The 16,268-nt window shown below is 42.8% G+C and overlaps 1 protein-coding gene across 6 annotated transcripts in view; it reads left to right on the forward strand.

Annotated features, from left to right (window-relative positions):
* Positions 1 to 461: 461 nt before the first annotated feature.
* The window catches only part of fbxl4 (F-box and leucine rich repeat protein 4), a 57,493-nt gene continuing 41,686 nt past the window's right edge, over positions 462 to 16,268 (forward strand). For 2 of the 6 annotated variants that reach the window (XM_062980463.1, XM_062980465.1), the window contains exon 1: positions 5,010 to 5,183. The gene's annotated coding sequence lies outside the window, so the exon portion shown is untranslated. The other 4 variants (XM_008119145.3, XM_062980488.1, XM_062980470.1 and 1 more) reach the window with 4 other exon arrangements.

Raw genomic sequence — 16,268 nt, forward strand, 5'->3', positions numbered from 1 at the left:
CATGAGTGTTGTGGTTTTACACAAGGTCTTTTCACTTCTGTACCAGGCTACTGGTGGCTCACCACACTACAGCTCCTATGATTCCATAATATTGGCCCATAAGCATTACAAAGGCGCCAGACTGCATTCATTCTACAGTGTAGAAACACCCTTGAACTCCACAAATCTCCTTACCTTTCCATTATTTCCCCACATACACTCCCTCCTATACATTGCCTGACTCCACCCTCAACTTTTCTGCATCCCAGCCTCCCTTCCCAGGGCTTTCAGACCATCCCAAGGCCCGCCCCGTTCTTCTTTTCTGCGCATGCGCTCTCTCTTTCAAAATACTAGTCATCGGCACCTTCTTCCTGTTTGGCGCCCCGCCCAATTCGTAAGCGAGGGCGTGGCGAACTGCCGGCGGAAGGAAAGGAGAGGCGGGAGGGGCGGGGCTCGAATTAACCCTTTCGTTGCCTGCTTTGGGTTTGGATTCCTGCCTCAATCTGGGAAGCGAATACCCTACGGTCTCTCTACGCAGACGCGAGGTAGCAGTGTGTTTAAGTGCCCTTCTCTCTTTTTTCCACCCGTGTCTCTAAAGAAGCGTTTTTGACTAGTGTGGTGACACTTTTGCAACGATTAACAGTTTCAGCCTCATTATTCATGACAACAGCCAGTGCTGTGGTGGTTACAGCACTAGATTACAATTCTGCAAGACCAGGGTTGGAATCTGTGGCCAGCGATGGGAAGGGTCACATTCTCTCAGCCTCAGAGGAAGACAAAGATAATCACCCTCTGAACAAATCATAAGAAGCAGGCCTGTAGCCCGGGGTGGGGGGGGTGGGTGGGGGTGGGGTGGGGGGGCTTAGGGGTTCAAATCCCCCTCGAAATTTTTCAGTTTTTTTTTAAACCTGGTTTACTCATGAATTTTAACTGGTTAACCAAATCCCCATGCTAAGTCTATGAGACGCAAAAATTTAAGAGTCCGTCCAGGCACTATGTCAAGCAGATATTGACAGGTCTGTAGCTGGGGGGGGGGGGGGGGGTTAGGGGTTCAAACCTCCCCCCCCCCCCAAAAAAAATTTCAAAACCCTCCCCGAAATTTTTTTCTGGCTACGGCCCTGATAAGAAGAAAACCCAATGAAAGGTTCACCTTAGGTCAGAAGTTACCTCAAAGCACATCACAACAACAATCCAGGCCAATTCCCTTTTACATGGGTGAAATGAATACCTTCCATTCGTGTTGAAGGGTTTCTTGGCCGGAATCACTGGGTTGCTGTGAGTTTTCTGAGATCTATGGCCATGTTCCCAAGCAGTAAGCAGCCAGACCTTGAAGCTGAAAGGCTATTCAATGCTAATCAAGGTGGCCAGTTGAAACATTCACACTTGACTCAAACAGATAACAGTTCTTTCTCCCACCCTGGACCTTCCACAGATGTATAAACCCCACTTGACTAGTTTCCAACATACCTCACTAGCTTTGAGGATGCCTGCTATAGATGCAGGTGAAATGTCTGGAAAGAATGCTACTGGAACATGGCCATACAGCCCAGAAAACTCACAGCAACCTTCCATTTAGATTATAGCTCTGTATTCTTGGCGGTTTAATTTGGTGTAATAATAATAATTATTATTATAATAATAACAACAACTTTATTCTTGTACTCTGCTTCCATCTCCGGGGCGGCTTACATGAGACTACAATCCAACCACAACATATAAATTTTGTTACATAGGCCTCTTCCACACAGCTGAATAAAATCCCACATTATCTGTTTGAACTGTGATACAAGGCAGTGTAGACTCAGATATTCCAGTTCAAAGCAGATATTGTGGGATATTCTGCCTTGGTATTCTGAGTTATATGGCTGTGTGGAAAGGCCTTTAGTGTTATATAAGCCACTGTATCCTAGTCAGTACCCCTACAGTGACTAAAGAAAGAGTTTTGTTCCAGCGCATGGGAAGGTGTCCCATTATCAGACTATGATTCATAGAATCATAGAATCATAGAATAGTAGAGTTGGAAGAGACCTCATGGGCCATCCAGTCCAACCCCCTGCCAAGAAGCAGGAAATCGCATTCAAAGCACCCCCGACAGATGGCCATCCAGCCTCTGCTTAAAAGTCTCCAAGGAAGGAGCCTCCACCACAGCCCGGGGGAGAGAGTTCCACTGTCGAACAGCCCTCACAGTGAGGAAGTTCTTCCTGATGTTCAGGTGGAATCTCCTTTCCTGTAGTTTGAAGCCATTGTTCCGTGTCCTAGTCTGCAGGGCAGCAGAAAACAAGCTTGCTCCCTCCTCCCTATGACTTCCCCTCACGTATTTGTACATGGCTATCATGTCTCCTCTCAGCCTTCTCTTTTGCAGGCTAAACATGCCTAGTTCTTTAAGCCGCTCCTCATAGGGCTTGTTCTCCAGACCTTTGATCATTTTAGTTGCCCTCCTCTGGACGCTTTCCAGCTTGTCAACATCTCCCTTCAACTGTGGTGCCCAGAATTGGACACAGTATTCCAGGTGTGGTCTGACCAAGGCAGAATAGAGGGGGAGCAGGACTTCCCTGGATCTAGACGCTATTCCCCTATTGATGCAGGCCAGAATCCCGTTGGCTTTTTTAGCTGCTGTATCACATTGTTGGCTCATGTTTAACTTGTTGTCCACGAGGACTTCAAGGTCTTTTTCGCACACACTGCTGTCAAGCCAGGCGTCCCCCATTCTGTATCTTTGATTTCCATTTTTTCTGCCGAAGTGAAGTATCTTGCATTTGTCCCTGTTGAACTTCATTTTGTTAGTTTCGGCCCATCTCTCTAGTCTGTCAAGATCGTTTTGAATTCTGCTCCTGTCTTCTGGAGTGTTAGCTATCCCTCCCAGTTTGGTGTCGTCTGCAAACTTGATGATCGTGCCTTCTAACCCTTCGTCTAAGTCGTTAATAAAGATGTTGAACAGAACTAGGCCCAGGACGGAGCCCTGCGGCACTCCACTTGTCACTTCTTTCCATGATGAAGATGACGCATTGGTGAGCACCCTTTGGGTTCGTTCGCTTAGCCAATTACAGATCCACCTAACCGTAGTTTTGTCTAGCCCACATTTTACTAGTTTATTTGCCAGAAGGTCGTGGGGGACTTTGTCGAAGGCCTTACTGAAATCCAGGTAGGCTACATCCACAGCATTCCCTGTATCGACCCAACTCGTAACTCTATCGAAAAAAGAGATCAGATTAGTCTGGCATGACTTGTTTTTGGTAAATCCGTGTTGACTATTAGCAATGACCGCATTTGTTTCTAAGTGTTCGCAGACCACTTCCTTGATGATCTTTTCCAGAATCCAGATGATCTTCCTTGATGATCTTTTCCAGAATTCTGCACTCATAATCAGTGCCATAGTTGTTGAAACTTTATTAACAAACTCAGGTTGTTTGAATGCCAGCAGAACTAAAGGAAGAAGACAATTACAGTAGAGTCTCACTTATCCAACATAAACGGGCCGGCAGAACGTTGGATAAGCGAATATGTTGGATAATAAGGAGGGATTAAGAAAAAGCCTATTAAACATCAAATTAGGTTATGATTTTACAAATTAAGCACCAAAACATCATGTTATACAACAAATTTGACAGAAAAAGTAGTTCAATACGCAGTAATGCTATGTAGTAATTACTGTATTTACGAATTTAGCACCAAAATATAATGATGTATTGAAAACATTGACTACAAAAATGTGTTGGATAATCCAGAACGTTGGATAAGCGAGTATTGGATAAGTGAGACTCTACTGTACTAAGAAATGATAGGGAAATACATATTTGTTCAGGGAAACTTAGTGTCTACATTTTTAAAAAATCTAGTATTAAAAACCTTTCCCCACAAACCTGCGCAAGTAGAAGAAACTCCCCCGTCACAGGCTCGTATAGGCTAAAAAGGGGAAGTGGGGTGGCATCCCTAAACTGGAACAATTTTGGGTGTATACTGGGAATCCCACTTTGCGTTCTGATAGTACAGGTTGAGTATCACTTATCCAAAATCCTTTTTCGGCATTATTTTGGAGTATTTCCATATATATTATGAGATACCTTGGAGAAGGGACCCAAGTCTAAACATGAAAATTCTTTTATATATTTCACATATACTTTGTATACTGTACATAACCTAAAAGTAATATAACACACAACATTTTAAAATAATTTTGTGCATGAAACAGAGTGTGCGTTGAACCATCAGAAAGCAAAGGCATCACTCTCTCAACTGTCCATATGGGCAATTTTGAACTTTGGCGTATTAGGCAGGAAATCCCACAATATCTGATTTGAACTGGGTTATCTGAGTCTACACTCTAGCCCCTTTCACACAGTTGAATAAAATCCCACATTATCCACTCTGAACTGGAATATATGGCACTGTGGACTCAGGGCCCTTCCACACAGCCCTATATCCCAGAATATCAAGGCAGAAAATCACACATTATCTGAGTCTACACTCAGGGCTGTGTGGAAGGGCCCTGAGTCCACAGTGCCATATATTCCAGTTCCAAGCAGATAATATGGGATTTTATTCAGATGTGTGAAAGGGGCTAGAGGGCCCTTCCTTCCAGACAGGCCTAGCATCTAATCCAAGGTTTTCTGTTTATCCCAGATTATCTGGCAGTGCGGACTCATATAATCCAGTTTAAAGCAGAAAACCTGGGATCAGATCCTGGGATATAGGGCCTGTATGGAAGGGCCCTGAAGGTCCTTCCACCCAGCCCTGTATCTCAGAATATCAAGACAGAAAATCCCAAAATATTTGCTTTGAACTGGGTTATCTAAGTCCACACTGCCATATATCCCATTTCAAAGCAGATAATGTGGAATTTTATTCAGCTGTGTGGAAGGGCCTTGAGAGTCTACTGTATTTGGAGCATTCACTTGAGCTGTAAAATATAACTCGAGATGGAAAAGGCGCTAAACCCAACCGTGGGTCCCACAGGGGGGTTGGGACTCCAACTCCCAGAAGCCCCAGCGAGCTCGCCCAACGGTTAGGAATTCTGGGATCTGAAGTCCAAAACACCTGGAGGGCCAAGGGCTGGGAATCACGAACTGCTCAGAACACGAGAGCGCATAGAGCGATGAAAAAGTGTAGAATGCCTCGTCACAATCCGCGGAGAGAGAGAGACAGGTCAATTCCGGGTCCACGGCGCGAGTCCTCTTGGGGGGAAGCAACGGACATCGCTGAGGCTGGTGAGAGCGAATGTTCAAACCGTCGCTTCGGGGAAGTGTTAGGGGCGACGTGGGTGGGGGGGAAATACCTCCGTTTCCTCAGGACGCAGCCAGTTAAGAGCGCTCTTTCCCTGCCATTTGGGGAGGAAAATGATTAGGTATTTTATTTTATGGGACTCCTTGTGTATAAGCTCCACCTGTGAGGAAACCGTGGCCGCCCCCCTCTCTGTGGCGGCGTCGCCGCGTCAGCGCCTCGCGAAATGGCGGCCGAAGACAGTGGAGAGGGCGCCTCTTGACAGCTCCAAGAGCCGCTGGATCTGTTTCGCCGCCTCAGTGTTGTTATGGGCCTATTGGCCCTAACATGGCAGTCCCCTCAGGCGCTTTTCCTTTTCCTTTTCAGGCCTTTCGAAGGCAAGACGGGAAGCAGTCACTCAAGCTGTATGAAGGCGGCAGGGTAACCTTTCACTGCCTTTCTGGGCCCTGTTCTGTCGGCTTCCGAACGGCAAATTCATTGGATCCACACTGTAGAGCAGGCATGGGCAAAGTTGGGCCCTCCAGGTGTTTTGGACTCCAATTCCCACCTTTCCTCACAGTCTCCGGCCCCTTCCTTTTCCCCCTCAGCCGCTTAAGGGGCCTGAGGCTGTGAGGAATGGTGGGAGTTGGAGTCCAAAACACCTGGAGGGCCCAACTTTGCCCATGCCTGGCGTAGATGCACCCCAAATCTTGCTTAAGCCCGCTTTGCAGTGTTTACAAGGGATGCATCTACACGGTTGTCACCAATACATTTGGTCACCACTTCAACTTCCATGGCTTCATGATGTGGAATCCTGGGATTTATAGTTCAGTACTATTTGCCAAAAAAGAAAGAAAGAAAGAAAGAAGGAAAAAGCCAAAGACCTTATAAAGGTACAACTCCTAGGATTACATAGCATTGAGCCATGACAGTTAAAGTGATGTCAAACTGCATTCATTTGACAGTGTACGTGCACCCCCAGGCCAAACTTGCTTTGTTTATGATCAGCATTTCTATCTTTTTTTGGAGGGAAAGTTGGTGTATAAATTTATTTCTTTCTTTATTTATTTGCATCATTTCTACCCCGCCCTTCTCACTTGTAGGGACTCAGGGCGGCTTACAACAGTCGGCAAATTCCATTGCCCCAAAAACACATTCAATAAAACAGTGGCAGTTCAATAAAACAATAACAATACCAAAATCAATTAAAAGTTATATTAACTCTATTAAAACATGAATTATAAAAAAATATTAAAATGCATGAGTAATTAGATTCATCTGCTGATGCCTGTAGATGATACAGTGAGGCCTTAAGGTTTGTTTCAGGACACCAACCCCCGCCCCACCACTCTCGGAAACTAAAATCTGTGGACGCTCATATCTCATTATATACAATGGTATAGGGAAACGGTGTCCCTTATATCTAATGGCAAAATCAAGGTTTGCTGTTTGTATTTTTAAAAATATATTTTTCGGCCATGGATGGTGCATGCACAGAGTTATAGAATCATGGACTTGGAAGAGACCTCGTGAGCCATCCAGTCCAACCCCCTGCCAAGAAGCAGGAAAATCGCATTCAAAGCACCCCTGACAGATGGCCATCCAGCCTCTGCTTAAAAGCCTCCAAAGAAGGAGCCTCCATCGCACTCCAGGGCAGAGAGTTCCACTGCTGAATAGCTCTCACAGTTAGGAAGTTCTTCCTAATGTTCAGGTGGAATCTCCTTTCCTGTAGTTTGAAGCCGTTTTTCCACATCCTAGTCTCCAGGGTAGCAGAGAACAAGCTTGCTCACTCCTTCCCATAACATATTTATACATGGTGATCATATCTCCTCTCAGCCTTCTCTTCTGCAGCCTAAACATGCCCAGCTCTTTAAGCCACTTCTCATAGGGCTTGTTTTCCAGACTCATGATCATTTTAGTCGCCCTCCTCTGGACACATTCCAGCTTGTCAACATCTCCCCTAAATTGCAGTTGCCAGAATTGGACACAGTATTATGGTGTGGTCTGACCAAGGCAGAATAGAGGGGTAGCATGACTTCCCTGGATCTAGACACCAATGCAGATCCTGTAATAGACCCAGCACGGTAGATGTGGGGATATGGTTGGTATCTGGATCTGACACAGATGTGGTATCTGCATCTCTGTTGCAAATTTTGTTTTTGCTGGAGTGTAATCTTTTAAAGTTTGATGACTGTCCATAAACAAATTTAGGCCTATCTCACAAGGCTTGTGTGAGAGAGGTGCAATTGTTCAACATAACTGATATCTTGCAGGCCACTCTCCTAAGACACTGTGCCTGGCGGGTGATCATTCTTAAGCAAAATAACCTCAAGACATGATCACAATGAGAAACAACTGCAAGAGAATTCATAAATAAGTTCACATTTGTATTGTGCTGCTAGTGAAAATTAGGTAATTTAAACTTTTTACTGTAGAGAGTAAAGAGATTAAAAAGGAGGAGGAAGAAGTTGAAATAGTCCAAATGAGAACGTGGCTTACCTGTGAGGGACACTTTTACTGGAAAGGAGGAGGTAGGGATAGTTTGGATACTAGCCATTGAATTCAAAGAATATAGTGATAGGAAGATCTGCTGTGGATTTAGACTGGGATGAGAATTAATAGGAGAAAAATGTGATACTTTTATTGATGAGGAGACATTGATTGGCCAAATCGGATAAGTTTGTGATCTTCCATGATCATTTGTGGTAAGAGTAAGAATTGCCATGGGTTGGGGGCTACATTTTCTTCCCTGTAGGAACCGTCTGCATCTTCATCTTCCCGCTATAACTTTCACGTCAACAAAGTTATTTGCAATTAACTTATTTGGTAACCGGGGTAATTTTTCATGGTTTTCATATTGTTGGACTGAGATGCCTATTCTCTGCTCTCAAGAGAATTCCACTGGGGAAAAATAAAGATTATAATTTGTTATTGAAGGAAAGTGGAATGTTGTAGTGAACTGACTGAGACATAATTCACTATCAACCTGATAGCTGCAGGACAAAACTAGATAAGGAAGATTGGAGGAAGTATATTTATAAACACAATATTGGTTCCGGAATCCTGCTGGCCACTACAGCAGAATTCCCTTCTGCTACTGCAGCTGTCCAGGCTGCCTGAAAGCTGATGCTAAGGGATTCTTTGACTTCTGGATGCGTTTTTTTTTTTGGGGGGGGGGGGGGGAAATGAAGTGGCAAAGGGAGATTGCCTCATTCATGTGGTTGATTTGGCTGTCAAAAGGCTTCTAGTTCCTTTTCTACTTAGATGAATTAAGGCTGCGATCCTATATACATACTTGAGTATAAGCCATAGTGAACTTAGTCTTGGAATAGATACACCTAAAATTACACTATTTGTGTCTTAAATACACAAACTGTATTGAAATTATTTTATTATTAACTTTATTTATATCTCTCCTTTCTCCGCGTGGGGACTAAAGCTTTAGTCAAGTTTTACAAGCACAACACAAAGTTAAAAACAAATAGTACAATTTGGTAAAAAAGATTAAAATATAATAAATCATTGAAAATAGCCTTTAAAACTCACAGCCCCCCCCCCATCCCACACATAACTTCTCAAAAACCTGCCCTTTATACTTCTTCAAACTGCGAACCTGCGTTTTCAGAGGGAGTGTGACCTCATCTAACACAGGTTGAATCCTTATTCCCAGATCTGTCTTACGACTGACCAGGAGCACCTCTGTCTTGTCTGGAATAAGTGTCAATTTGTTTGCCCTCATCCAGTCCATTACAGCTAACAGGCACCGGTTTAGCACACAGAAACCATTTCCTTGGAATTAGGTGGAAAGGAGTGATTGAGTTGTGTGTCATTTGCATATAGATGGCACTGCACTCCAAAACTCCAGGTGACCTCTCTCAGCAGTTTCATGTATATGTTGAACAGCATGTGGTTGGGTTTTAAATGCTGTTTTATTAAGTTATGTCTGTTATGTATGTACTTGTTGACATTGAATATTTGCCTTTTATATTGTTAGCTGCTCCGAGTCCCATATTGAGAGATGGGGCAGGATACTTACTTATTTCCAGCATTTATATCCCATCCTTCTCACCTGAAGGGACTCAGGGCGGCTTACAACAATAGCAACAATTTGATGCCTACACAAACTCAATAACAAACAATACATAAAATCAATTAAGACTATTAGATACAATATAAAATTACAATTTAGAAAATTTTAAAAAGACCCCCCCCCCAAAAAAACCTCGCAAAGGTAATGGTAAAACTCCCTGAACCCAAAAACAAAGACGATGGTAAGTCTCTAAAAAAATTGCACATCTGCAAGACAAGGTGCAACAAAGGGCCAGTGATGGCGTTTTTATCTGCTGCTGGCTTCAGGTGAGATTGCACAGCTGTGGGGGCCACACCCAGTATGTTTGGTGAGGCTGGCCCCAGGCAGAAGTTCTGAAGTAGAGCTCTCACCCTCTGACTGCCTCTGTTGCTCAGCAAGCAGGCTCTGGGTCCAGTGATGGCATTTTTATCTGCTGCTGCTTCAGGTGAGATTGCACAACTGTGGGGGCCACACCCAGTATGTTTGGTGAGGCTGGCCCCAGGCAGAAGTTCTGAAGTAGAGCTCTCACCCTCTGGCTGCCTCTGTTGCTCAGCAAGCAGGCTCTGGGTCCAGTGATGGCATTTTTATCTGCTGCTGCTTCAGGTGAGATTGCACAGCTGTGGGGGCCACACCCAGTATGTTTGGTGAGGCTGGCCCCAGGCAGAAGTTCTGAAGTAGAGCTCTCACCCTCTGGTTGCCTCTGTTGCTCAACAAGCAGGCTCTGGGTCCAGTGATGGCATTTTTATCTGCTGCTGGCTTCAGGTGAGATTGCACAGCTGTGGGAGCCAAACCCAGTATGTTTGGTGAGACTGGCCCCAGGCAGAAGTTCTGAAGTAGAGCTCTCATCCTCTGGCTGCCTCTGTTGCCCAGCAAGTTTTATTATTATGTGGTGGGCCTCACCTTTCCAAGAATCCTGTCCACATCCTCAGGCTCCACAAATTGAAAAGTATCAACTCTGGACAAGCAGATGCCAAGGTTACATCCACTGGAGTTGTATCAATTGTGGCATCTAAGTCAGAGCGAATCTGAGTGAGCTTATCTGCAAAATGAGGGGCAAACTCCTGACAGTGTGCTCTTGTATGGCCACATTCTCTTTTGGACCAGGTTGGATTAGGCCTCTAGCCATCTGAAACAACTCCACTGTACGGTTGTGTGCTGCAGCAAAAGTATTTGTATGAAATGCTCTTTTTGCTGCTTTTACTGCCCCATCATAGATCTTCAGATACATTTTTGCTTGTTTTCGATTGGAATCACTCTTGAGTTCTCTGCCACTATTGTTCTAGTCCCCGTCTCACACTTGTTGAAGGAAGCTGCTGTCATCTCTTGGCTTTGTTAAGAAAAAATGTTTCCTTTTCAAATGCAGACACCATTTAGTCCAGTGGGCATGTTCTGGTAAATGTCTGCTACACAAATGCTGCATCTATTTTAAGATAGATTTCGTCATCCTTGTTACAGACTCCCAACAGGTTACAGGCATTACTTCTTCTGTTTGCCATTGAGGATAAACAACTAAGAGCTGAGGCAAGAAGATTAATTTGGGGACATTTTGACTCATAAGTCTGTACAGATGTATCTTTCTCAAGGTTAATGTAATTTTGGGGTTACTAGAGCACTTTGAAAACATGCCTTTGTATTTTTTTAATGCATTTATTAAAAGTCAGATACATTTTTTCTTTCTGTTGACAGGAAACTAAACCTATATAATCTATCTACTGTCTGTTTGCATGTATGTGCATACTTGAGAGATTTGCTATGTGGCTATTTAAAATACTGGGTTTTTTACAAAGCGCTTTTTTGTGTTTTGCTTTATACTGTTTCTGAACAGTAGCAAAACAGTACTTCTTTAAAAGTCACTTTGATTTTAGACATGCTGTCTTATTTTCAAATGTAAGTTCACTTTCCCCCTCATATTGTTATTTTAATTTTTTATAATTTATATCTATATTATGATAGTTTTAATATTTTAATATTTTAAAATAATTATTACAAACAGCAGTTCTAGTTTTCTGTAGATCATTATATCTTAAAAATTGCTATATATTTAATTTTTTTTCTTGCCATCAAATTCCCTCAGCAATGAATTGCATGTCATTTTCTTTTTTAAAGTAATGATTTGTTCATTCCTGAATGTATAAAACAGCATGTTCCTAAATATTATTTGGCCTTCAGTGGATGTATATTGTAAAAGGACACAAGAAAGGCACTTGGAGTATAGTTACCAGCCCAACTTTAAGCTTTCTTAGATTTTGATGAGCTAAGTGTCACAACAATTCTCTGTTGTGATGTTTACATGCCTTGACTTCTTCCAGATAAATGATTTTAGCATGCCTGTTGTTGCCATTGCTTGTGTTAAAACCAGGATTTTCATGAATACCAGTAGAAATAATATGTTCAGTTCCTAAAATACAATTCCTATTAACTCCTTATAAATCCCATAGTTTTTATGCTGTATTGGTTGGATGTAAATATATATTCCTCTTTAAATACCTAATGGTGTTTTCCCGTTTTTGGGCTGACTACAGTTTTCTACCCTGTTTTACTTTTTGCTGGCTTTGTTCATCTACATCAGAGGTTCTCAAATGTGCTTCATGGAGCCCTTGCGGCTCCACAGGTGATAGTGAGGGGCTACTTCCCACCTCTTCCTCTTTCCTCTTCCTGAGAAATGCAGGGAAATTAAAGTTTTGAACAGCTGGAAACAACAGCAGCAGCAGCATCTTGCTGCCCAGATCCTTTCTCCCATCCCCTTGCTGTCCAGCCTCTTTTCCTCACTGCCAAAACCCTTTTCCCACCTCCCTCACTGCCTAGACTCTTTTTCTTGCTGCCCAGTCCCCCCCCCCCCGTGCTTTCTTTGCTTCTAAAAATCTCTTTCCTTCCCACTATTCAGAGGGTGCTTTGATTGTGTTTTTCCTGCATGGCAGAAGGGGGTTAGACTGAATGGCCCTGGGGTTTCTGCTATTGTTATTGTTGTTGTTACAAAGGCTGGGTGACCATCTGCTGAGGGGGTGCTTTGATTGTGTTTTTCCTGCAGAGCAAAAGGGGGTTGGACTGGATGGCCTCTGGGGTTTTGTTGCGACTCAGCTTGAATCTAGCATTGACTCTGATGAGGAAAGAGGGATTCAGGTTCAGAATCTCCTCGAAAGACCTGTAGATTTGGAAGATGAGGAACAGAGAGTGCAGGTTCAGTTTCCCACAGGGAGGGAGTGGATGATCCTGAAGCCAGCCAGGGCACACTGACAAGGGAACGGAAGAAGGGAAGATGGAAGATTCCCAGCTTAATAACGAGCAAGCTGACCTTGATGGGATAGGCTCCTTAGATAGAGCTGAGCATTTGGAATTGAGGGTATGGCGTAGTGTGAGAATTGCAAACAGGCGGGGGTAGGTGAGGGGGCAGATAAATGCTTTCATGTTTTGTAAAGAGTGTTAAAAGGGATGCGTTCAGGGAAAAGCTTTTGTCAAAGCAACTTTCTCGCTACCAGAGAAGCAAGCTCCAGTTTTCCTGCTGTGCTTTGGATTATATTGCAGCCCATGTACTTATGTTTCTTGAAATTTGTCGTGTTCTCTTTGGATGTTGTTTATTCCTTGTAAGCTCTGGACTTATATCTCAAGACTATATTTGTAACTGACTTTTGGTACTTTACTTTTGTTTTTTGAAGAACTTTATCTATCTCAAACCTGCTGTGGAGTTTGTGTGTTAGAACAAGGTGAATCAAGGCTGAGGTGTGACAGGTTTTTGCTATATTATTATTATTATTATTATTATTATTATGTTGTTGTTGTTGTTGTTGTTGTTATTTTATTATGACACAGCAAACAAGATAGATATGCTGGATTTCATATCACAAAATCACAAGTTGAACACTTCCCAAGTGTCTAGGACTGTGTGATGTATTTTCAGATGATGCGTGCAGATCCCAGCAGGGTGGCCTTTTGCAGTTGGCTGATTGTAATTTTGTCAATGTCTATTGTTTCCAAATGCCGGCTGAGATCTTTTGGCACGGCACCCAATGTGCCCATCACCACCGGGACCACCTGTACTGGTTTCTGCCAGAGTCTTTGAAGTTCAATCTTGAGGTCCTGATAGCGGCTGAGTTTTTCCTGTTGTTTTTTGTCAATGCGACTGTCACCTGGGATGGCGACATCAATGATCCAAACCTTTTTCTTTTCCACAACTGTGATGTCTGGTGTGTTGTGTTCCAGAACTTTGTCAGTCTGGATTCGGAAGTCCCATAGTATCTTTGCGTGATCATTTTCAAATACTTTTGCAGGTTTGTGATCCCACAAGTTCTTTGCTGCTGGGAGGTGGTACTTGAGGCATAAGTTCCAATGAATCATTTGGGCCACATAGTTGTGCCTCTGTTTGTAGTCTGTCTGTGCAATTTTCTTTACAGCAGCTGAGGATATGATCAATGGTTTCGTCGGTTTCCTTGCACAGTCTGCATTTTGGGTCATCAGCTGATTTTTCTATCTTGGTCTTAATTGCATTTGTTCTGATGGCTTGCTCCTGGGCTGCAAGGATCAGGCCTTCTGTCTCCTTCTGCAGGGTCCCATTTGTGAGCCACAGCCAGGTCTTCTCCTTATCAGCTTTTCCTTTAATTTTGTCAAGGAACTTCCCATGCAATGTTTTGTTGTGCCAGCTGTCAGCTCTAGTTTGTAGTATGGCTTTCTTGTACTGGTTTTTTGTCTGCTGTGCTTTGAGGAGTTTCTGATTTTTGACTTCAATCAAAGCAGGTTCTTCACTTTGCTTTACATATTCTGCCAGGGCATGTTCTTCTTCTCTGACTGCTTGTTTGACTTGTAAGAGTCCTCTGCCCCCTGATCTTCTAGGCAGGTATAGCCGGTCAACATCACTGCGAGGGTGCAGTGAATGATGAATGGTCATGAGTTTTCTTGTTTTTCTGTCCAAATTGTCCAGTTCCATCTGTGTCCAGTTTATGATGCCAGCAGTATATCTTATGACAGGTATGGCCCAGGTGTTTATGGCCTTGATGGTGTTGCCTCCATTGAGCTTGCTTTTGAGAATTTTTCTGACCCTTTGTGTGTATTCTTTACTGACCACAGTCTTCACATATTCATGCTTGATGTTGTTCAGCTGTAATATGCCCAGATATTTATAGGCCTCTGGCTGGTGACACTTTATTGTTTGGCCATTAGGCATATTTATGCCCTCACTTTCAATGATTTTTCCCTTCTTCAATGCCACTGTCGAACATTTGTCCAAGCCAAACTCCATGCTGATATCAGTGCTAAAAATTCGGACAGTGTTAGTCAGAGACTGGATTTCAGTTTCCGTTTTCCCATACAGCTTCAGGTCATCCATGTACATCAGATGCGAAATTTTGTGAGAATTCTTAGATGTTTGATAGCCGAGATTTGTTTTTTGTAAGATTGTTGACAGAGGGATCATGGCAATAATGAAAAGCAGAGGGGACAATGAGTCTCCCTGGAAAATTCCTCTCCTGATGTTGACAAGTCCATAGCTTTCATTTCCAACAAACAGTTCAGTTTTCCAGTGCTCCATCATGTTTTCAATGAAGGTGCCAACGTTTTTACTAATCCCGATGGCGTCCAGGCACTTGATGATCCAGCTGTGTGGGAGTGAGTCAAAGGCCTTTTTGTAGTCAATCCACGTCATGTGAAGATTAGCTTTTCGGCTTTTACAGTTCTCCAGAATCATTTTGTCAATCAATAACTGGTCTTTTGTGCCCCTGCTTTTCCATTTGTTGCCTTTCTGTTCATCTGGCAAGATGTTTTTTTCTTCAAGATAGTCTTGAATTCTGTCAGCTATGATGCCAGTCAGTAGTTTAAACATAGTGGGCAGACACGTTATTGGCCTGTAGTTTCCTGGTGCTGCTCCTTTTGCTGGATCCTTTTGTATCAGGTAAGTTCTTCCAGTTGTTAGCCATTCACTGATACTTCCTTTCTGCAGCATCTCATTGAATTATTGGGCTATTTTTCCATGTAAACTAATCAGATGTTTGAGCCAAAATCCATGAAGTTGATCACTACCAGGCGATGTCCAGTTCTTGACTTTTTGCACTCGTTTGCTGATCATTTCAGTTGTTATTTCCATCTGTTCCATTTTGTTCTGTGAGAATTTTCCTTCAAACTCCTTTATCCACCCAGCGTTTTTGTTGTAGTTCTTATTATTTTCCCAAAGCTCTTTCCAGAACTTCATTGTTGCAGTTTTCTCTGGCTTTATGGTTACTGTGTCTGTTGTTTGGTTCAGGCTCTGGTAGAACCGTCTTTGGTCTGATTGAAATAGTTGATTTTGTCTGTACTGGATGATTCTGGCTTCATATCTTTCAATTTTTCTGGCTGTTGCTGTAATTTGTTCTTTCACAATTTCCAAGGCTTCTTCAATTTTTCTGGTGTTCAGCCAGTACTTTCTGATCAGGTATTGCTTGATTTTGTCATTCCTCAGTTTCTTCTCTTTCATATTTTTCAGGTTACTTGCATCTGATCTAAGTTTCTTGATTTTCAACTCTAGCCTGACCTTCCACTTTGGTTTTCCAGTCAATTTTCTTTGGGGCTGCCTTGGTTGTAGGAGCCCAAGCTCTTCTGTTACTATCACTGCTGCACTGTAGGCATACTGGTTTGTTTGTTCAATTGATGTTATTTGGACAGCGGAGAGTTATTATTATTATTATTATTATTCCAGCATATCTATCTTGTTTGCTGTGACATAATAAAATAAAATAAAATAATATAATTTTACAAAGTCTGGATGCCCATCTGTTGGAGGTGCTTTGAGTATGCTTTTCCTGTATAGCAGAAGGAAAAGCAGGTTGGACTGGATGGTCTCAGGGGTCTTCCACTGAAATACTATTAATTTTATGTTGGTTAAAATGATTTTTGATTTTAAATAGTCTTTTCTTTTCTTTTTTTTGCACTGTGTGAATTAGTTCACACAAACACTCTCCATCCATCTGTCACTGGTTCGACCCATAACTGATATCTATACATTATATGTAATATAATATATAATATATAAACATTTCTTGGGGCTCCACACAACATTTTGCTT

The sequence above is a fragment of the Anolis carolinensis genome, chromosome 1 (genome assembly GCF_035594765.1).
Source record: "Anolis carolinensis isolate JA03-04 chromosome 1, rAnoCar3.1.pri, whole genome shotgun sequence".
Taxonomy (NCBI): Eukaryota; Metazoa; Chordata; class Lepidosauria; order Squamata; family Dactyloidae; genus Anolis; species Anolis carolinensis.